The sequence below is a fragment of the Pelodiscus sinensis genome, chromosome 1 (assembly GCF_049634645.1).
Source record: "Pelodiscus sinensis isolate JC-2024 chromosome 1, ASM4963464v1, whole genome shotgun sequence".
Lineage (NCBI taxonomy): Eukaryota > Metazoa > Chordata > Testudines > Trionychidae > Pelodiscus > Pelodiscus sinensis.
This window is the reverse complement of record NC_134711.1, coordinates 139,284,590-139,300,160: the sequence shown is the minus strand read 5'-3', so window position 1 is coordinate 139,300,160 and position 15,571 is coordinate 139,284,590. Positions and strand designations below refer to the sequence as shown.

At 45.3% G+C, this 15,571-nt stretch overlaps 1 long non-coding RNA gene across 1 annotated transcript; it reads right to left on the bottom strand.

Moving 5' to 3' along the window:
- Positions 1 to 4,271: 4,271 nt before the first annotated feature.
- On the bottom strand, positions 4,272 to 10,044 carry LOC142819212 (uncharacterized). Its single transcript, XR_012897017.1, has 3 exons — positions 7,779 to 10,044; positions 7,232 to 7,428; positions 4,272 to 4,566 (listed from the first exon to the last, which is right to left on the bottom strand). It is a non-coding gene; the product is annotated as an uncharacterized LOC142819212 (long non-coding RNA).
- Between the last annotated feature and the right edge of the window lie 5,527 nt (positions 10,045 to 15,571).

Sequence of the window (15,571 nt, the reverse complement as noted above, 5' to 3'; positions counted from 1 at the left end):
GTTGCCGGACCCTTTTAGAATCCAGCGGTCGCTGGCCGTGACGTCAGGACGCCATGTCACGCAAGCATCCTGGTGTCTGCCGGCGTCCTGCCCTCTGGCTTGCACCCCGCCTCCTCACGCTGGAGCTGCACACAGGCAGCCCAGCAGCAAGAATCACTGCACTTCCCCCTTTCTGGCGGCACTCTGCTCCTCCACCGGACCAGTCCACCCCTGCACTTGCTAGCTGGTAAAATATACTTGTAATGGGTGAGAGGGTGAGTGTATTTGTTGAGCCCCGTTGATGATTACTAAGTGCTCCACAGAATGCTCTTTTCCTCAGCGAACAGAATAAAAAAGCCTCAGAGAACAACAATGTGTCAGGACAGACTTGAATCACTTTCCCTATTGTGTATGGAAGTGGACATGCTTCGAGTCAGCTTCGATTAAATTATCCAGAATTTTACAATCAGAAAATCTAGAAAGAAGCTATTTTAATTTCAGCATACATGTCATTTCGAAAAATAAAATTTTATTTTAGGGTATAGTATTGTTTGTATTTTGAACTAGCCAATTAGGCTGTCATAAAACAGAATTTTCAGGTCTCTCCTCCACGTCCTATTCCCTTTCTATCTCGGTCTTCTCTCCTGAGCCTCTGGTCTCTCGCTCTGTCTCTCTCTCTCTCTCTCTCTCCTTCTTCTATTGCCTCCCCGTCTCTCTCTCTCTCAGCTCTCCTCCATCTCCTGCCTCTCTCTCCATCTCTCTTTCTCTTCTCCTCCCCCTCCTGCCTCTTATTCTCTCTTCTCCTCCTCCTCCTGCATGGAGAGCACGGACCCCAAATGGCTGTTTGCGCTGCTTACTCCTGTGCGGCAGCCCGGCTGAGAAGTGCAGAAGTCAGCCAAGTGCCAGGGTGGAAGGCAAAGGACATTACAGAGTCAACCGCGCCGCCCAGAGGCAATACAAAGCGTTACACCGTTACAGAGTCACAGACATTGGGCTAGTATATATATATATATGATTACATATGGGGGGCACCATAATCTTTTCAGTTCTTAGGGCCTCTACAGGTCTTAATCCGGCCCTGCACAACAGCATAATAGACTAACATTCTCTAATTCAATCAATGGGTTCAAAGATTTTTAACAGAAGATTGCTTTGATGTCCCAGAAAGATAAATGCAGAAAGAAATTAGATTTACTCGGTCACACAGCCAGCCACCAGCAGCAGTGGGGATAAAAATCCTAGAGTCCTGCTTTCTTATTCCCTACTCTCATCTGAACCAAACATAAGGAAATCCATACCCTTTGTATGTATCTTGTGCTGTGCAGCCCTTTTTTATCCTCTTCAGAGCATCAGAATTTAAAAATGAGATATAGTTGTTCCTGGACAGAGCTTACTTAGACAGGGTGTAAGGAACTTGGCTCCAGAGTACCAGAGCAAAGAGCATAATTCAGCCTGGTCTGATGTCAGTATTCGCTGCCTTGAGAATATGTCTCCTTTCCACAGGGGACAGTGGAACAAGGGAGGAGGCTGGATAACTTGACAAGAAAGCTTTACGTGCTATTGGAAACAAGAAGAGAATTTCTGAGCAAGATGACCGGGAGTTCTAGTACTTGCCCATTTTCAAGAGTTCCAAGATTCTCTTTTAGGCTTTAAATTGATCTTTAAACTCAGCGGCAGTGTAGACGCAGGTACAGTTTTGTCGACAAAACCCTGTAGTCTAGACGCACCCTAATTGTCCCCAAAGTGGCATAATATTAGCATCAGAACTTCTCTCCTACACAGTGCCTGGCTGCACCAGAAAGCCTCCATCCTGATATGCAGAAGCTTCCTCCAGAGGTAGGAGATAGTTCAGTCTTCTTGACCAACTCACTCGTAGGTGTCTCCAGGGAAGAGGGTCCACAAGAAGGCCAAATAATGCCAAATGTGGTGCTGTTTGTTCCCCAAGAGCTCCTGTGTTTCTTTCCTTCCTTCTTCGGCACTTTGGCAATGGCAATACTGTGGCTTTCCATCCTACTCTTTGTTCCTTTTGTGCCTGCCGCTTCTCCAGATGGATCTGGTTTCTTCTAATTTGCATCCATTCTTCATTCCACATCTCCCTGCTTTTCCCATCTCCAGGGCACAGCCATTCTCCACCCAGGCTAGGCCAATTCAGGATAGATCTGCCTGGAAGAGCCTCAAGGCAGCAACCACTCAACTTCCGGTACTTCCTTGGGGTTTAAATGGTGATTCGAGACAATCAGAGACTGAACATCTCCCAACAGGATAGTGACAGGGCCCATTTGCTCCTGCTGTGCTGAAGTCCATAAACAGCTCAGAGCTCTTTATGCTGGTAAAACATGCAGGGAAGTATGTTTGCAATATCGGTTCCCACCACCCTTGTATGCTACACAGTTGTAGGGAACCCTCAGGCCCTGAGGCAAGCAAGGGTGCGGCTGGTTTCTCCCAAGGAGTACTGCAGCCCACTATAGCAAGAGCGGCCTGGCCAAACTTTTTTCTGCGGGGGGGCAGGTGTTTTCTCTAACAGAAATCACTTTCTCGCTCTCAACCAATCCCATTGTGGGCAGGAATGCAGACCCATACTGGGTCATCTGCTTTGAATCGGAGTGTCCATGGCCCTAGAAGCTGGGCCTTAAAGTCCGGCCACCGGCTGCACTGCTCATTAAGGTTAATTAGCGTAGGCTGTAGGTGGAGATGCCAGCTCTTAAAGTAGCTTCCTTTCAAGGAAGCGTGGAGGGTAGTCTTTAGGAGACCGATTTTACGCTCTGCCACACCATTACTTTCGGGATGATACTGCAAGTGGACGTGGTGAGTGATGTTAAACTCTAGGAAAAGCTGCTGTACTGCATTTGACTGGAACGGGGGGCCCCATCAGTTTGAACTTGTCTGGGCACTCCCCAGGCGGCCAAGAGCTCCAGCAAGGCATTAGTAAGCGTGCTGCCGTGGCGCAGTGTAAAGGCTTCCACCATGTTTGACGGGACCCAAGATCTACAACCACATCACCCTTTGTATAGGGCTTGGCACCGGAAAGGGGTCCAATGAAATCAACTTGCCACACCTGACCCGGTACAAACTTTTCGGTGGAAAAGGCCCCCGCACAATGGGATACTGTACCCATGTGTTTATGCTCCTGGCATTTTGGACACTGGCGCGCCGCCTGCCTCCAGCTAGCGACTGTAAGATTGGGAGGACCTATACAAGCGCGATTATAACGGCGGTAGTTTTTGTCCGCGCTAAAGTGTCCTCACTCTTTCTGGAGCCAGATGGCCAGGGGTTCAGTGCCAGGAGTCTCGCCTTTGTCATCACTGTGGCTCGTAACACTGACAGTGCTTACGCTAGCCTCTTGCAACCTGGAATCTAAAAAAGCGTGGGCCCCATGAGTATCTGGTTTGTGTGAGGGGTAGTGGACTATAAAGCAGCACTGATAACACTGACGGGCCATGGTAAGTAAGGGTTCCCAAAATTCTGGGTCTTTCTGGGGGGGTCCACCAGGCCATGAAGTCACTCTTTCGCTCTCAACCAATATTTAATTTTTAGAGAGTGGAAAAGCACCACCAGGGAAGACTGAGATGCCCACCCCAGGATACCCAATAGCCTCACTTGTGGGAATTCTGCTAGGTGTGAGTCACTGGCTTTCATTAGGACATTCCCTAATGAAAGGATGCTCGTCTTCCAAGCAAAGTTTTGGTACTATACACTATGGCCAGTTTGACTGATACCACAAATAAACACATTTAAAGTCCACAGATGCACTGGCTCCTACTGCACTGTGCTCTCAAACTAGTTTGACATTAATACTTTCATCAGTGATCTCTGTTAAAATGTCCTAGGTGAAAAAGGGGTTGGATGTCTCGTTCTTGTACCCACAAGGCCATCGTGCCATTGATTCCATTTAGCAGTGACTGCTCAAAAGGGGTGCCAGAACTGATCAGGAGCTATTAGAGAACTGGGCTGGAGCATGCAGGCACAGAGGGTGCTGCAAGGCAGGACTGAAGCGTACTGGTAGTGCTGTGTCTGCCTATAACCTTACAGCACCAGCATCTGTGGTAACTGGTTCAAGACAAAGTCTTTAGCCTCCTACTTTCATAACCACTAACCTCACTCAAACTATCACGTGTATATTTTTTTACCACATCAGTTTCACACTCAAGGGCAGATTAGATTTATCCCCCATTGTCAAGAGGAAAGCAATAATACAGGAAGACTACACGGTGCAAGGACCGATGGAGCAATTCTCTATTACCACTTCCCTTCTAGGGCTGCTGCAGGAGGGGGTACGCAAGAAAGTGGCAGTGTCCCATTCCATCTGAAATTTTTAATAGCTATCAAATGTATTAGTTTTTCACATTTTGTACAAAATTGAAGTCGGTTTCTCTTAATTAGGAGAATCAGCTGAACGTGAGATTTTAAGTAGGTGAGTCTGAAAACAAAAGGAGACTGGCTTCTCCCGCTTCTGGAAAGGTCCCCCGGAGCTCGTCCCATGTCTCTTCAGCTTTGCTCTCATGATTGCAGAACACTGGCAGGGGAAGCACCCCTGCATCACTGGCTCTTTGGAGGTTTGTAGTGAATTCGGCAGCGCTCATTAAAAACCTAAGAGACCAAAATACAAGGGAGTCACTCCTTGTCATAAGCATCCTCAACACAACACAAGCTGGCACCAGCCTGGCAAGTCTCCCATTCGACAGTGCAAGTTTTCAAACTAGGACTGATGACTGGCCTTTCAGCCCTAATGCTCATTGCCACTCACGGAGCTCCTTGGCCTACTCACACTCCTGGCAGGCGGGTATCCAGCACTTGCAGCCTGGTACCAAGCGACTACATATTACTAGATGGGCTCATTTTTAGATGAAACAAAATTAAGACCCTAACAATTTGTGGTCCCTACCCTGTGGCACGTTTCACGGGGAGAAAAGCACTGGCCCCAGTATCTGAGCGTACTACGTTCTATCAGTCTCCATTCACTTGAGCATTTTAGCTGGATACAAATTAGTCTTTACTTTCTGAGCTAATCTGTTGTCTTGCATCACAGATGCTCTGGTGCACACCAGAAATGGAGCATTATAGTGGAGGGTGAAATGCAAATGACATACCAGTCTGTTCAAGCTTTGGAGAGCTACTCTATACAGTTTCCAATCAATGCAATGGTTTGGGATAAAACAATTTCAATTACTTGATAGTAACCGATCCTTCAGGTGCTCATACTAGCACCCCAGGCACCTGCAGCAGCCACCTTCAGCCACATGGTTGGCTAAAATCAGGTAAATCCAACCAGTAACTTCAGACGACCTTCCTGTCTCCTAATCGGAGGACTCATACTAAATTCACCTGGCTTGTGAAAGAAATTAACAAATCGGAACTCAGGGGGTTAAGCAACTATAGAAAACAGTTTAAATGAACTCAAAATAAAACACTCAGTCTGTAATCATTCTTCTGCACCAAAATAACAAAAGAATGTACACTGATTCAGTTATTTTGATTCTAGTTTGTGTTCAGACAAGCCTTGAATACTGGGAAGAGCACCTCTTAAAATCAAGTCAAGACATCCGCTCAGTAGAGATTCACACTCTATCCCTCTGCCTGCGATAATAAGGTTTATTATGGAGATTTCTCAAGTAATAACCAGACCTTAACACTTTATCTGTTAAGCTCTGAACTGACAAGAGCTGCAGTGCAGACTTCATGCTGATTCTTAACATCACCTACAAGGTCCGGGGTAGAGGTACTTAAAGCCATTTCAGAGTTTGCCTCTTTCCACAGTCCCAAACTCTCTGGATTGAGCTCCTAGCATTAGACGGGGAAGGGGGAAGCTTTAGAGCCTGTCCCCAACCTCAGTAAGCAATTGCCAGTTTGCAAGGTGCACAGTTCGGATTCTATTTTCAAAGATTTGTTCAAGCCCCCCTCCACCTGATAAGAGATTTGAACCTGGGTCTCCAATTGTCGAAGCAAAAACACGCTCCTCTCTGTTTAGGCGGCTAACAACTGATTGCTTTATTGATCAGTAAAGCAAAGTGAGCCAAACGTGGTCCCAGAAAAGTCAGGCCCAGTAAGGCTGCTAATGCAATCAATCCTAGTATCTTTATACCCTTAGCCAAACAGTCTGACGTCAGGGCATCCAATTACAGAAATAATCAATTAAACTAGGAAAAACAAAGCCTTATCAACAGGATGGCGGACAGGTACGAGAGAATACCTCTCCTCTCTGAACCAGCCCAGTTAACACATTCCAATAGCACATCTGTCTTGGCCTGGTGCATGGGGTGATAGAAAGTTCACTCTGGCCTACGTGCAAAGACAAAAAGCTGAAATGGTTTCTGTTATACAAGATGGCTTCTAGCTAAACATAAAATAGCTTCTACAACTCCCCCTTTTTAGCCTTTTAAAGGCTAACCTTGAAACCATTTTACATCTCTATTTCCATTAAAGTATTTATATACATTTCTTGTTCCTTTCTCTGCTCATCCTATTTTAACATTATGAGTTCCACATTCCCTTTGGTAAGGGTCTGTCTTGTGTTTTCCAGAATACAAGAAATAAAGCAATTGATTAACAAGAAACAGCAATAAACACAAAAGAATATAACCAATACTAAAACTACTCTTTGCAAAATCCAAGTTCCCACATGTCCAAACCAGCCTCCTAACCAATCCCAGAGGGTCCAGTCTTCCCTCTGCCTTAGGCGTTTCACAGTTCTTTCAATCTCTGAGGCATCTTCCTTCACTTCCTTGCTGGTGTCAGTGATATACACACAGCGTTCTTTACCCACTAAGGCACAAACCACGCCCTTACTAGCTAGGACATAGTCTAGGGCCATTCGGTTTTGGCTTTTTCTCACCCTGGCTCTTGAACCATTACATGTCCAGCAGTACTTTCCAATTGGGGTCAAGGCTAGGCAGATATACCCTGGGTTAGTAAACCTTTTATCCTGCCAAGTATCATTTGGCTTAGTTCACTAAACAGTGTGCCATTCATTTGAGTGTTGTTTTGTGGGACTGGAATCATTGGGATACCTCTTTCTGAATGTACAGGACTTTGAGCACATATCCAGCAACCTGTGGAATTAAATTCTTGGGAAACTTGGTTCATTAAAAGCATAAATACATTTGAACCATATAGGTTATAACTGCTAGGTATTAAAAACAAGATTAAGCATAAGCTTAACATGAATTGTTTGTCCAGCCTCATGCTGGCTGTTCTTCAGGACTTCCTAGTTTGCTTCACCTATCGCTGGCAGGTTCTTCTGGGTCGCAGCTGGTACCTTAGCCTTGGTCTCTCAGGATCGTCTGCTTCTGGGCCTGGATTGCCGGTACCAAGCCTGCACTGATCCTCGTCTACTTCTGGACCTGGGTTTCTGGTACCGGGTCTGCGGTGCTCCTTGTCTGCTTCTGGACCTGGGTCTCTGGTACCAGGTCTGCGGTGCTCCTTGTTGGGGCCTTTCGGTAACCGTTTTTGGTTCTTTAAAGGATTTGAAACCACAGAGAGAGGAATACTTCTTTTTAGGGTCAAACAAAGATTATTTATTTTTTCTATTTACTTTATAATCAATTTTCCATTTAAATCAATTCATTATTTTTGATTCTTTTAAGACAATATAATATACAAAGAAAAAATAGAAAAACAGTACAGTTAAAAAAAACAAGAAATAATAACTTCTCCTACTGATATACCCTCCTGAGTTACCTTTAAAAAATTTATGGAATTAACAAATATATAATATGTTAAGAAAGATAGAAGCATTGCTTAGATTCAGGAGATAGTCTTTTCTTTATGTTTTTCCTTTCTTTGGATTTTTCGTTGCAACTTACGACCGGTATTCGTTCCCCTTTCGGAGCTTATTTGTTCCCCTTTCGGAGCTTATGTGCGGCAGCGAGATTCAGCGCCGGGGAGGGAGCCCTGGTTGATCAGACCTGGCTTTTTGGATTCGCAACCCGTCCGCTCTTGCGTACTTTTCCACTCGCCTGACAATTGCTGACATTAGATTTTTGTTGTCTCATTCTGCCCTTACAAAAAACTTTCGTCTGCTCCATTTGGGGTAATCAGCACTTTGTTGCATACTGCTGTCTGAGTTACTTACTTCCCTAAAAGCGGGGTTATTGTTGGTCAACCAATCAAATTTTGTTTTTATTTTTATCTCCTGTATCTGAGAGTGCTGCCTTTCCTTTCCACTTACAATTAAACTGGTGCTCATTTGACATATTCTGGGTAGGCCTCAATACCTTCCTTTCACAGGGCCAACCTCTGTAGGCGCTGGAACCAGTTTGCAGTGAGAGGCGTGAATCCAAGTGGGCAATTCCTCACACTTTACAGCAGTATGGGTGGTCAGAAGGACTTGGTAGGGACCCTTTCACCTGGGTTCCAGGGCAGTCTTTCGCTGGTGAATCTTCACACAAACCCAGTCTCCTGGTTGTAGTTTAAGGCACGGCTCAGTCGGGGCCTCCTGGAAGGCGTCCTTAACCTGTGAATGATAAGACTGTACACACCTCATACGTTCCTGACAATACTTGACTATGCTTCCTTTAACAAGTGTGGCATCAGCCAGGTTAATTTCTGGGCTGCTTAACAGTCTCATAGGTCGGCCACATGCAATTGCACGTGGACTGAGTCCAGTTTTCTGATTAGGAGTGGCTCTCATGCTCATTAGGGCAATCGGGAGTGCTACTATCTATGTTAAGCCAGAGTTCTCACATATTTTAGCAAGTTTCTTCTTTAAAATCCTGTTTCATCTTTCTACTGCTTCTGCGCTTTCCAGGTGTCGTGCACAGTGCAGTGCTTGTCTGGTAGAGTAGTACTTTTCCAGGTTTTTTTTTGAACAATTTGCCCAGTAAAGTGGGTACCTTTATCACTGGAGATCACAAGGTGTATTCCCCATGATGGGATGTAATGATTTAGAAGTTTCTTAGCTACTGTGATGGCATCAGCTTTCCTGCAGGAATAAGCTTCTACTCATCTCAAAAACAAGCAAACAATAACCAGCACATTATTCAAAAGATTGACATTTAAGCAATTGAATAAAGTCCATTTGTAAATTCAGAAATGGTCCCAAAGGCGGAGGTCTGGTTGCCGGAACTGTCTTTACAGGTTTACCCACGTTGTGGGCTTGGCAGACAGGGCAAGCCAGACAGTAATCTTTGGCTGCTTGGGAGAATTTGGGAGCAAACCAATTTTGTTTTAAGGATTGCTACCATCCCCCCCTTTGCCAACGTGCGACAATCCATGGAACACGGAGGCAAGGTGAGGTAGCAAGACCACTGGGGCAACATTGTGGCCATCAAAGCTGCACCACAAGTGGTCTGGGTGCAAGGTGCACCCTGCCAGTCTCCACTCCTGCTTTTCCGATTCTGGGGCTTGGTCTCGCAGGAGGGCCAGTTCTGAAAGAGACGGCGTAGGAGCTGGCGATGGTAGGAGAGAAGGGAAAAACAGCAGGTAGAGGAGCAGATACATTCCAGACAGTACAAACTGCATAGCCTGCTACTAAAACTTCACTAGAATTATAAAAGCAAAAAAAGCCATCTGTGTAAAGCACAAAGTTAAGATTATTCAAGGGACTTAAATTATTCTTTCATTAAAACAACAATACTGTACACACAACAATGTTTGAAATACATATATCACAATTAAGACACACACAAGACAAATCTGGACAGAACACAGAACACAAACTTATTATGTCATGACACAGAACCATGTTTTTTTTTTCTTCAGTTAATTTTCAGATGATATTAGCACTTCTTGATGATCTGAAAGACAAAGAAAACATTTCTACCCACATTGGGGTGGTGCATTATATTTTAGAACACTTTTTCTTTACAGATTTTTGCTACTTTTTGATCAGCCTGCTGTTACCCAATGGTATGCTTTTATTTTGAACACTAGCTTCAGAGGGTTTGAGTAAATTACTTCATTGTTTAATTATTTAGTTAAAGGTGGCATGCCTCAGTTTCCCTCTTGTACTGCAGACCAGGCTTTATTTTTTACTGCTACAGAAACTCTCTTAGAACAAGGTGCTTGCTAGTTACTATTCCAGCAAGCAAAAAGGTTTTCCTTTCCTGAAAAGAATCACATGCAATGTAAGGGTATGTCTACATTACCCTCCTAGTTCGAACTAGGAGGGTAATGTAGGCATACCGCACTTGCAAATGAAGCCCGGGATTTGAATTTCCTGGGCTTCATTTGCATAAGCGGGGAGCCGCCATTTTTAAAACCCCACTGGTTCGAACCCCGTGCAGCGCGGCTACACGGGGCACGAACTAGGTAGTTTGAACTAGGCTTCCTAGTTCGAACTACCATTACTCCTCATTCCACGAGGAGTAATGGTAGTTCGAACTAGGAAGCCTAGTTCGAACTACCTAGTTCGTGCCCCGTGTAGCTGCGCTGCACGGGGTTCGAACCAGCGGGGTTTTAAAAATGGCAGCTCCCCGCTTATGCAAATGAAGCCCGGGAAATTTAAATCCCGGGCTTCATTTGCAAGTGCGGTATGCCTACATTACCCTCCTAGTTCGAACTAGGAGGGTAGTGTAGACATACCCTTACAGACTTACTTATGGGGGACAGTGCTCCCTCCCTTCCAGAACAGACAGGCAGTTTGCAGACACACACAACCTTGGATCTGAAAGCAAGCCAAAAGTGCTATCAGCTCAGCCTTGAACAGAAACACTCTGAAGTTTCTGGGCTTGGATTTTTTTAAACAATAATTAGGTTCCTTGGAAGACACATTTAACCCTTAGGGTACAGGTTTTACAAATTTACAATGTATAGTTCTATTCTTTTATGCGGTTAACCAATTAAGTTTCAGTGGAATTCCTTATTTTCTCTTTAATAGATTTAACAAAGTGTCTGTAGCCAAATGTTTAACTTGACTGTTTCATTGCTAAGATGATTAAAAGAGGCTGCAAGAAACAAGGAGTCATTTCTTAAAGCAGGTTTTTTTTTTCTTTTCTTTTCCTCCCCCTTAGGATTTGGAGGAACACTTTCCTTAAACTGTTAAACTTATTTTAAACTTTGTGTTTTGCTTTGGATCGGGCAAGTTTGTTACAGGAGCCCGTGTTTTCAACGGGAAGAGCTAATTCCTTTCAGTTATTTTTCATGTTTCCTCTCTACCTGTGTATGCGTTATAAAGAGGGATAGAGGGGTGATGTGCCAAATTTTCCCCCCAAGCTTGGCTGATATGGGTGTGCCAACTGAGAAATCTTTCTTTTTTTTTTCTTCCACTTCTTGTGTATTATTTTGGCACAGAGGTGCTGCAGCAACTTTTAAGTTACCTATCTTAATGCAGGGCGGATTTTTGCTTTTCTGAGCTTTACTTTCATCCCTCAGGGCTTTAATTTTTCCTCTTTTCCAATTTGTTAAATGCTTACAGGTCCTTGGACCATTATGCATGTACATGTAGTACACAGGGGTGCCTTTCGGCAGAGTGGGGGGTGTTTAGACTAACCCCCACTTAAACTAACTTTACACACTCCAAAGAAAGAGTCTGCCAGGTCTAGAGTGTCAGACCTTAGCAGCTCATGAAATAAGGGGAGTCGTCACTCCCTCACATATCCGCTGAGTCTCGAGGTTCAGCTGACCCCCCTCCTTGCGTTCAGAGCTCCCTCGTGGGAGAGCCCTGGTGCAGCTGGGATCAGCTCAAGTCTCAGACCTATGCAGAGGCATTCATTCTTCACTCATTACATTCATACTCATTTTTCACACACATTTTTTTCTCACAAATTTTTTTTCTCCTTTTTCACATTTTTCCTACAGTTTCCACATTTAGATGCATCTTTCTTTATTGTCCAATTCTCATGGGTGTTTCTATTAAGTGGCGCTGCCCTAAGACATCAGGTACTTAATATCAGACTTCATTAGGATCCTATACCAGAAGGCTCTTATCATAAAGGCACTGGCATTCCTGTAGACTGACCTACCCCCATTTCCTGCGCACGCTTAAACAGATTCTGTAAGACACCGAACTAAAAGTCCGCCTGCTTACACCTTCTTCTGCAAGTCACAGAATCAGAATCCGCCTGCTCGCTCTGCGAGTCACGGAATCAGAATCCGCCTGCTTGCTCTGCGAGTCACCGAATCAGGATCCGCCTGCTCGCTCTGCAAGTCACTGAATCAAGAATTCACCTGCTCGCACTGGTCCCCCCCATTTTTGTTGTGAGGCACTGGACTCAAGGTCCACCTGGCTCGCAAGGGTTTCCGGCACCCGTCCCAGCCTGGCAGAACACCACGTCCTGGCGCATGGAGACAGCCTGGCGGAATGGGGTACTATGGCCTGGGGTTAGCCTCAGAGGTCAGTACTACGCCCACAAATAACAGAGAGAGACAACAAAGCTTCCCCACAGTTCCGTGTGCCGAGAGAGTAATGGCACCACATCAGCTTTTAGCGTCCGAACACAGAGGGTCCAGCGCGTGGCTGCCTCACTAGAGACACCGGTGTGCACTTTTGGAACTGTGACACATAAGACACGCCTGATAGACAAAAACAGACACAGACAAACAAAATGTTAGCCGCTCTACAAAATTGAATTCCGTAGCCCCCCTTACCCCAATGGCCGGCCGTCACTCCAAATCCCAAGCCCTCACCAGGAGATTTCGTAACAGGTATCTCCTTACCTTCCCTTGAGCGCTCTGAGAGGTTTGGAAGTGGAGTGCCGGTCTGTCCATACAGGCAAGTGGCGCGTTAGGAATCTCGGTGGAACCTCCAAATTGTCGAAGCAAAAACACGCTCCTCTCTGTTTAGGCGGCTAACAACTGATTGCTTTATTGATCAGTAAAGCAAAGTGAGCCAAATGTGGTCCCAGAAAAGTCGGGCCCAGTAAGGCTGCTAATACAATCAATCCTAGTATCTTTATACCCTTAGCCAAACAGTCTGACGTCAGGGCATCCAATTACAGAAATAATCAATTAAACTAGGAAAAACAAAGCCTTATCAACAAGATGGCGGACAGGTATGAGAGAATACCTCTCCTCTCTGAACCAGCCCAGTTAACACATTCCAATAGCACATCTGTCTTGGCCTGGCGCATGGGGTGATAGAAAGTTCACTCTGGCCTACGTGCAAAGACAAAAAGCTGAAATGGTTTCTGTTATACAAGATGGCTTCTAGCTAAACATAAAATAGCTTCTACACCAGCCTCAGAGGTGAGTCTTTCCTCCCCTCCCATTTTGGGTGAAGTTCCGAGTGCTCTGAGAACACCTACCAAACTGTGCCCTGCAGGCAAGACAGGCAGAGCACTGCCTAGTTTCACTTGGTTTGAGGATCTTGCTGGGGATTCAGCATGAGAGGCGCGCGTGGGCACCAAGACTGAGGCAGCAGCGTGCATGCCCAGAGGAAGGAACTTTGAGTCTCTGATGCACCTAATGGCAGAAATGCAGGCGCTGAGTAATTTTTAGCTGACTGTAGGGTTAGGTGGCAGCTTAGCAAGGGTTTTGAGTGGCACTTTAATTTAGGACCTAGGCACCTACGTCTCTTTGTGAATCTATCTCCAACTGGCTAGATGGGTGATATAAAGGGCCGGATTAAGTGGTGCCCAGGGCACCAACCTATGGGGAGCGCCTGATTGAAGTGGTAGGGAGTGCTGCATCAGGCGCCCCCCGTGCACCCCGCGCCTCGGGGCGCGACGCCCAGTACATGTCAGTCAGGTGCCGATTGCCCACTGCCCAGAGCGCAAGAATGGCTCAGGCTGGCCCTGGTGATATAAACCAGATTCAGCTCTATTAGTAGGCACTCCCCTAAAACAGCCCCCTTTTCTGCTAAGTTACATCTACCTTCCAAGCTCCCCATTGACACCGTGATGCTTACCGGGCAATGGTTAACCGTTCCCTCAGAACGGCCCCCGGCCTGCTGCACGTGGAAGGCTGCTCCAGCCCATGGGACTGCCGGGTCATAGCCAGCATGGGCTGGCAGCTGGCAGCCTACCTCAAAGCCGGAATGGGAACAATTCCTGCCTCGCTCAAAGATACTATTTCAGGCTGATATCAGACTGACGCTCAGCTCAACGTACTGGGTAGAACGGTTCGAAATACTCTGAATGAAGTTGACAAATTCAATTTTTTATTTTAAGTAACAAAGTTGTTGTCAATAAAAAGATGGTATAAAAATGAGCCTGGTTACTTACTACTTATCAAGAGCCTGGTTTGTAGGAAACAAAAATCCAACGACCATTTTGGTCCTGTTTTTTGGCCAAAGGTATGAAAACCTTCTAAAAAATATTTTGAAGTGACAACATTTCACTTCAAACCCTGCACCCCCTTATTTTGCAACCATCTTGAAAAATACTTGGCAGCATTAATTTGCATATTGAAGTTTACATTCCTGTCATAAGGGCTGCGTACTTCTTTATAACATTTAAAATAACAGCTTCAGTTCTGGTGCACCACTGCTTACAACACTGGGCAATTAAGCAGCAATTTGTAACACTGCACAACCGCATAATAGACTAACAGTCTCGAATACAATCAATGGGTTCAAAGCTTTTTACAGAAGATTACTTTGATGTCCCAGAAAGATAAACTCAGAAAAAAAATCGATTTGCTCGGTCACACAGCCAGCCACCAGCAGCAGTGGGAATAAAATTCTAGAGTCCTGCTTTCTTATTATTCTCTACTCTCATCTAAACCACACATAAGGAATCCATATCCTTTGTATGTATTTTGTGCTGTGCAGCCCTTTTTAAAACCTCTTCAGAGCATCAGAATTTAAAAATGAGATATAGTTGTTCCTGGCCAGAGCTTACTTAGGGTGAAAGGCACTTGGCTCCAGCGTACAAGAGTAAAGATCATAATTCAGCCTTGTCTGATGTCAGCATTAGCTGCCTTGAGAATATATGTAGGGTGGGTCTACACTGCACCGTTTTTGCAGAATAATGGCTATAATTCCAGAAAAACAATACTAGCAATTGTGTTATTTTGAAAGAAAATTGAAATAATGGAGGGCTTTTTCCGATGTTGGCAAACCTCATTCCATGAGAAACAACGCCTCTTCCAAAAAAGCTCTTTCAGAAGAGGGCGTGTGTAGACGCTCCACTGCTGCTATTTCTAAATAGCTCCTCCCCAGTGCCTCCTGGGGATCTAAAATGAGGTAACACGTCCACATTACAGGAGCCTGCCTCAGACTAATTTTGAGGCTTCCCTGTAGCGTGGAAGCTCTATTTTGAAACAAGCTATCCCAGAAGATCTCTTCCACAATAGCTTTTTCCGAAATAAGCTTGCAGTGTAGACGTACCTTCAGTCTTACAAATCTGAATGGGACTAGCAAACCTGCAGGTGATGTACTTTGAAGCCCTTCTCTCTCTCACATTCACCTTTAAGCCAGTTTTTATCTTTCCTTCTCAGTTTATTGGAAGGGTTCTTTATCTGTAAGCCAATAACTGCAGAGAGGAGAGGTGAAGGAGAGGACATCAAACCAGTTCCCATCCCCTGTTCAAAAGGAAGGTGTTAATTGTGCTCTGCAGGAATCACACGCGTTCATGGCGATTCATTGCCAGCCCTACTGGAACTCCCACAAGCTCTGTGTCTAGCGCCCAGAGCCTCAAAGGTTTTCAGGCCTTTAGCTGCCACTGTACCCTAAATACCTCTGAGGCTCTGGGCCTGGGGCCCTGACTCAGCAGCGCTG